Here is a 7,863-nt window from a genome sequence, read left to right as displayed (position 1 = left end):
TTATTCCCAGGCCTAGCATTTCTGCCATCATAAATGAATGAAAAAAGTTGTTATTATGGTGGCATGCATTAAACTCTGCACACACATGCTGTACAAGAAACCCCAACATCAAAGCTAGTCTATAATAAGGTCCCAAAATAAGAGAAATCACAACAACATTCTAAACATGTATGTCTACAACAAAATTCATAAATAACTGCCTTATACTATAGTGATATATAAGAAGAAATACATATTGATTTAACAATTATTGCCATCTTGTCCAGGCTTTTAAGATGGAGAACAAACGTCAAACCTCAACACTAACTCCAATCTTGTAATATTTACTTAACCATTTCACATGAAATAGACATGAAATCATCATATTAAGTCTAAAAAAATGTACGATACAACATAACATGCGACTCACTTTTGCACAAATCACAGCGCTCACACAATAAATCAGGGAAATCCTGTATGAATGGATGCCAGGGTGACTCTGCAGGCCAACTGGGACATCGTGAAATCACTGTAAACACTGGAAAATCTTCCAGTAGTCAAACTATTTGGCTGACAGAGGAAGATGTTAGTTTTTGTAACAGCTGGGGATCCCATGTCTGAGCTGTGTATTTACTGTCCCACTCTAGATGGTTGTAGCTGCATGACCCTTTTTGAGTGCTAAATCTAAATCCAGCCCTTATCTCCCAGATTAAGCTCGTGTTGGGTTTAAACCCCAACGATGACCTCATCGTTCTGCCAGCAGGCAGTGGGGGGAAACCCTACCTACTGCTAGGCCAACCATGTGAGACTAACCAAGTATTCAAAGCCCCCCCCCTGTTCTTCTCTCTGCAGACATTTATGCAATTCAGATGAATAAAAGATCATACACTTGCCGAGTTTGATACCTCCACTGAAATTACAGTTTGGAACATTTCAATTCCTTTATTCATTTGTCATCCAGTCACTCTGTACCTTCTGCATCCATATAAAGCACTACTACTACATTTTGTGTTTTGTGTTTCTCTCTGTGGAGTGTACTCAGGTTTTTTTATTACTCTACAATTTGATTCCTAACAAGGGGAAACAGAGAGCAACAGCAACATAATCAATTATATGTGTGTAATTAAATGTTTAACTTTTTTATAACATATTTTAAAACCCATCTCAATTCCTGCATTTAAAATAAAAATGTCGACAGCAGATTTGGTGCGTCTATTTTAATTTAACAATCTAACATTATCTTCCAGTTCCTAAATGAATATTCAAAGATCCCTAGCCAAAAATGTTGTTTATGAATGTTTAATGCTAGTTTTAATATCACATGAAATAGAAATGGTGGGCAAAAAGAATCGGCGGCTTTAATCATTTTTTCTATTTTATGTCTCCTGTATCTAGAATTCAGTCTTAAGGCAGTCTGATGGACTAGCACACCCTCTGTTCTATTTCTATCTTTTTCTTAAAACTTTCTTCATGATTTATTTATCGCTGCTTGTAGTTCCAGGATGGCTCCTCGTCAGGGATGTTCAGTCCTGAGGGTCCGCGCTGCCTCTGATGTCCACCAACACAGCTTCTGCTTCTGCTGTGGTTAATCCGTCAGAAACAAGCTCCGAATAAACGCCGCAGGGTATAACTCCTTATCAGATAAAAAAAAAACTCAAATCTACAGAGTGACAGCTTCGGAAAAAATATATTCATTGGCACTACCATCGCATTTTAAAGATTGCAGTGAATTCAGAATGAGCTAAGTGCCTTTTCCTGTCTGGTTACATACTAGCTGCATACATGCAAAGACCATCTTCTATTTTAGGAGAAAATGTGCACAATTAAAAAGCTTTATTGGACAACTGAAGGAATGCCTGTACAACACTTGGTGGTAGTCAATCGAATGGCTGATGTAAAATGCTGCATTATTTGGCAACATGCCTTATAATCTGTAGCAGGGATTTACCCAAAGCCTGCAGTGAAGGCTGTCAACAGGAATGCCGCCATGTGTGTATACATGCCTATGACTGTGAGCATACAGTATGTTGTGAGAGGTCTGGTGCCAAATGGTCACAGATTGTCTCAGTTCGGTTAAGGGGGAAGGTAGAGGTGTGTGTGTATGCATGTGTGTGTGGGGTAGGGAATGAGGGGGAGGGCAGCTATACTGGCTCTTTGGAGAGCCTATTTATGGATCCTCATCGAGAGCCCTTCGTGTTACTCATTGTCACTCTTACTTACACGCGACTGAATAGGTGGCCAATCATAAAATCCACTCAACTCTGTAAAACTCTAAACTCTAAAGGGAACGTGAACAAAAAAAAAAAAGATAATTGGCAATCTGTTCCAACATCATGTTGACGGAAATCCAAAAGCAGAATACCAGCCATTCTTTCAGATTTCTGAAGAAAGAAGACGGCATACTGTCTCTAGTTTTTGGTTTGCAAATGTAATTCTGTGTGAACATACACTATGGATTGAGTCCTTCCTGTCTGTCTGGGGAAGCTCATATTGGAGGGTATTGTCATCCATCAGGTTGCACCCACTGATGGGATTCATTAAGATTGGCGCCAACCAGTATTGGAGGGCGGGTCAAAAGGGGGTTGGTGGGTGGAGGATTCTCCATTTCAACAGGATGATCTCACCTCCTGTCTGCAGCTCAGGAAGAAGACTTTTCATTCATAAAGTTCCTCCACGTGTGCGTGTTCAGGCACATGCACACACATGCACACACATGCACACCAACATATCTCCCAGCGGGACGTTGAGGATACAGTTGAGCCAATGAGGCGCAGGTGAGATCATGTCGGGCTCAGAGGTTCCTCTTTCCGTTTCAGAAGTCTATAGAGGAGGTTTGACGCCTTTCAATATTCGACCTTGCCTGCATTACAGCATTTTGGAGCGGAAAGAAGACGTGACTTAAAACTAGATCAAAGGTAAACAATTGTTTGCATCTACTCTAGTCATATACTGCATGTGTTGTGCACACATACTTATTATAATTACAAACCACAATATAATATGTTATTAATATCCAAATGTATATGGTGAACATCAGCATCCACATCTAGCAAATATGTAATATAATAAATGTTTATTTAGAGTAGTAAGTCTTGCCACCGGTCAAATATTCACTCTTATTTTAGCTCTGTTTTGGTCTCCTCCAAAAAAAGGCTCTTTATCTGCTCGATAGACATTGATGACAGTGGCCAGGGTTGACCAAACTAGTAAAGTTGTGGACCAGAAAACCAAAAGCTTAAAAGTCAATATGTGATTCACCGTAACATTTTGACTATTGCCACTCTTCACTCTCTTGCTCACAGTTACAAGATGTGTCCCAGACAACTGCAGTACCATATTGACTCATTCCGTCATGCTCTAAAATATGCAAATCCAACATTTAGATCAAGCGCTGCTTTGATCTTCCAGGGAGATTAGCAATGTGTCTGATTTCCCTTTGAAACCTCGGAGAGGCGAGCAGCCAGCCAGGCAGCCTGCTGTGGAGAGCCTCTGGCAGCGGCCGGTCAGGAGAGGGTTAATCACAATAAAGGGGAGGTTGGAGAAGCCTTCCTGAAAGTCACATGGTCTGTGCCGGGAAGCAGTGGTGGAGCAGCGGAGGGAGGGATGGAGGGAGGGGAGGGGAGGTGGGGACGAGCCGGAGGAGGAGTCTGGAGCGCGTTGCCGTAGAAACAGGATCCTCAGTTGGCCGGTGTAAAGTCAGGAGCGTCATATTAGGCGGTGACTGCAGTTAGATGCTGCTGGTGGTGTGAGGTGGGTGGATGGGAGGGGAAGGGGAGGGGAAGGGGAGGGGAGGGGAAGGGGAGGGGAGGGGAGCTTGCGAGGGGGTGACTCACACCGAAGGACGCACTCTGCATTCTAATGGATCGACCCATATGTGAACACACACACACACATACACACACACAAACACGCACCTTTATTGGTTACATCACATACTGTCCCCTACCCATTTCTTTCCACTATATATCTACTACTGTACAAACGGCTCAGCATCATCCTGCACCACTCTACTTTCACAACATATCATTAATTCATTATGTCAATGGGAGAACCATTAGTGTTTGTCTTGATGGCTTCACTTGCATGCTTGATAAAGGGCATCTATTAGGGGGAAACTAAATGCTAAGACAGGCTAGTAAACTATAGCCGTGTAATTGGTGACGGTATAATTGCACAGCACACGTACCAATTAAAGCGATAATATGTGTAAACCGTGCTCAAAATTATCATTGGATTAACTACACTTCCCAAATGCCCTTGAGTGTAGAGGATCACCAGCTGTTACAGGGGAAGAGTTCATAATTATGCGTACGATTTTTTTTAGGCTGTTGTTTTGCGGGTCTTTGCTTTTGACTGCAGGGACATCAGTTCGTATGTCATTAGATCTGTTTTGGGGAAGTAGTACATATTTATGAACTTTTTTCTCTCAGGGTGTGGGACAAGAAAGAAGAAGCTCTACATAAATATTTTCCCACATGCACAAATGGGCACAAATCCAAACAATTAAAAATGTTGTGATGCCTCAGGGTCAACAAAGCGATTCATTACAATAACAAACTTGGCATTGAGAATAAGACTACCAAAATGTGTAAACCCCCTGTTTATGGATCATCCTAATTGATGTGATGCATACATGTTTTACTTCACCTGACAATAGAAGTAACAGAGGCTGGAATTGTTTTGTTAATTTTATGGTCATTAAATATTAATGTCAACGTGAAAGCATATACATTTATAACATCCCATGTTTATATATTTTTTTTTTCACTTCAAACTATTGACTCAATAATTTGTGTAAAAACACAACCAATATTTAGTGTTGAGAAGTTAATGTAATGCTTAAACAAAAGTATATCAGAGGCTTGGAATATTATTTAAATATATAATCTATTGTTGTTTTGTATATGTTTCCTCACAAAATGAATTCCCATAATTGCCAATACCTGACGGAAGTGTAAGATGTAGGGGGGATGCAATGATTCATTTGAAGTCAGAGAAGATCAAATTCAACTCAAGAGATAACACGGGCACGTTCAAGAAAGTCTGGATGCTTTTTCTGCTTTGCTTTGATAATCTAACAATCTAAGCTACCTCTGGATTTGAGTTTGTCATGTGTATTAACTATGATTACATGACTTCTATATGTTTACCTGGAGAACAATGTAAAATCTATGTGTTGCTCTGCTCTAGATATATGGGTTATTTGATGTTTTTAATAATGTATACAACATCTAGAGGATCAATGATATGGGGTGAGGAGGTAGGAAGAGAAACGTAAAATTATGATTTGTAAGCATGGTAAATGGAAATGTAAAAATGCGTTTTCCATAGCATAATAGTCATACTGTTTTTCAGTTGACTATTTCATCCACAGCCAGGACAACATACTGTCAGCCATTCGAAGCAGCCACTGCAGTGTTATAACTCAGGGGAATGTGACGTACACTTGGCCGATAGCAAATAATTGACTTTTTGATTGACACTGCTTTGCTCTTCCTTTTAAAAGGAAAGCCGGGGCAGGTTCATTTCCCATAATCACAGCGTGTAAAACTGGAAGCAGCAGGAAGAATCACAGGCAGTGTGACGTTTCCTCGGTCACCACCCACAGCTGTATCTCATCGTTTAGGTCAAGCCAATGGGGGGCAGGCTGGTCCGCCATGAAAGAGGCTGGCTGATGAACATTATTTTCAGGCTTTGTTTATTTCAGTTTGCCTGTGACCATGACTCATTCAATTTTTGGGAAAAAGGGGTGGCTATAGTACCCCCTTGGGCAAAACAAAATATAAACTTGATATCTCCTGAATCTCAAGAGCAGATAAACCAGAAAGTAATGTTTCGGTCTATTTTATTTCTTTGAAGGATTGTAACACGCCTGAAGACACAAGACAGATATTTTCAAAAGGAAAAATAACAAAACAGTACATCTATGTTTAATTGAATGATATTAGTTACATATACTTAAAGTTATTTGCAGATAAGTTGCACTTCATTGTGCAAAACGTGAAATTGTTATGATTCAATAGTTAATTGAGTTTGTACCCAATATCATATTGAGTGGTCTTGACACAATGTTTTTTCTTCGTGTGACCCTTCAAATTTATCTCTGCTTTATCTTCCCACGTTTGTTTCTCACTTTTCCTCCCTGTTGTTACACGTGTCTGTTCTCTTCGGCAGCTGTAGATGTCCACTAATGTTTTCAACACACGTCACTTGGTAAAGATGCGCTATAAGCTTTTCCTCATTTGCCTAATTTATTCACAATAATAGAAGGAAGCGGCATTGTTTTTCAAAATCTGTATTCTGGGGGAATACCAGTCACTAATTATACAGAGTTATGCTAATTACCCACTTGACTGGATCAAATATTACTTGTAATAAGGGTCATTAATTCAGCTGCAGAAAAGAGGCCAATTATAATTTGTTGCAAAACTGTGATGGATGTGATGACACATTTAGAATAAGACATGCATGACATGCTCTCAAAACCAACTATATAAAGACATTTCCATTGTGCAGCATTACAAGGAGAATCCAGCCTGTTGTTTCAGTGCAGTGCGCTGTCCATGGTGCTGATCAGGGCTATACAGCCTAATGGAAAATGCAGAAAGCATCGGATGTATTTACTCTATTAATAGTAATAATGACAAGTTCAAATGGTAAAGTGGATTTTAAAGTATTGTATTTAATCACTCTGAAACAAATAAACAAATGTGTTGTATGTGGTCTAAATGAACTGCTTTAGAACAAACTGCAAAAAATATATATGATCTCAATAGATAATTTTGTCATTGACTATGTTAACGTTTGTTTTGTTTACCAATGGAAACTGTAGATGAAACAACCTTTTGTTTCCCTACTGGCACATTTGAGCTTGGACAACTTGTGAAGTAGTGTGGCCTTCAGACAAATCTTTTAAAAACCACAAACCTTCCAAACTAAGAAAATCGAAGGCGAGATGTCGGGTTATAGGAAGAAGCAGATGGACTGTCTTTCTCAAGAGAAAAGCTACACCTTCCCCCTTATAAGGAACATTGAAAACCTCCCTCAAATCAATTGTTATTGATTTAATTAAGCTAAAATAAAGGGTCGTCAACGTGCCTGGAGAGCTGGTGATATGTGACCAAGGCAGAGCAGTTCAGATGAGTGAACGACCTTCAGCGCCACCTGCCTGTTGGTACTTTACCTACATCCAAAAGAAATGAAGGCTACTACGATGAGATTACTGATTCAAATCGCGTGGCATTGAAAGACTCCCCATTGTCCCGAAAGATAGAATTTAGACCTCTAAAACTCATAGTATCTGCCTGTGCATTATTTCTGGCTGACACAATATCAGACTGATGCATTCACTGAACAGGATTCAAAGCATCGCCGGGATGAATCATTCCCTGCAGGAAACAGATTCCGCATTAATAATTGTAACAGTAAAAACCTACCGTTAGCAGGCTCGATGTTGTTCAATGCAGCGACAACCCGGGCTGTTTTTCTCCAGTCTGTCGGTTGTCCAAACGAGAAAAACCCTGAATGCCTCTCTTTAGCCTGACTACTACAAGGGTCCCATCTGGCTAATTACCTTGTCAATAAACCTTGAAGGAAATACCGCGAGAACGAGAGTTGGGGGCGAGAGCTGAGAATGACCATCCTTCACCCAATTCAAACATCCACAATGCATTCACTTGAGCCATTATAATTAAATTCAGGCTTTAACAACCATATAAGTACAATATTAATAAAGGTTTTAAAGCTTAACTTTGACACATGCCCTCAATATTATATATATATACAAAGAAGCATTGTCTGCCTGTATGGCTTAATAATCACCGTTTATGTCTTTTACAATCAGAATGGAAAATTGACATTGTTACAAGCATGCGTACAAAAATA

This window comes from Trematomus bernacchii, unplaced genomic scaffold (genome assembly GCF_902827165.1).
Source record: "Trematomus bernacchii unplaced genomic scaffold, fTreBer1.1, whole genome shotgun sequence".
NCBI lineage: Eukaryota > Metazoa > Chordata > Actinopteri > Perciformes > Nototheniidae > Trematomus > Trematomus bernacchii.
Note: the sequence above shows the minus strand (reverse complement) of the source record.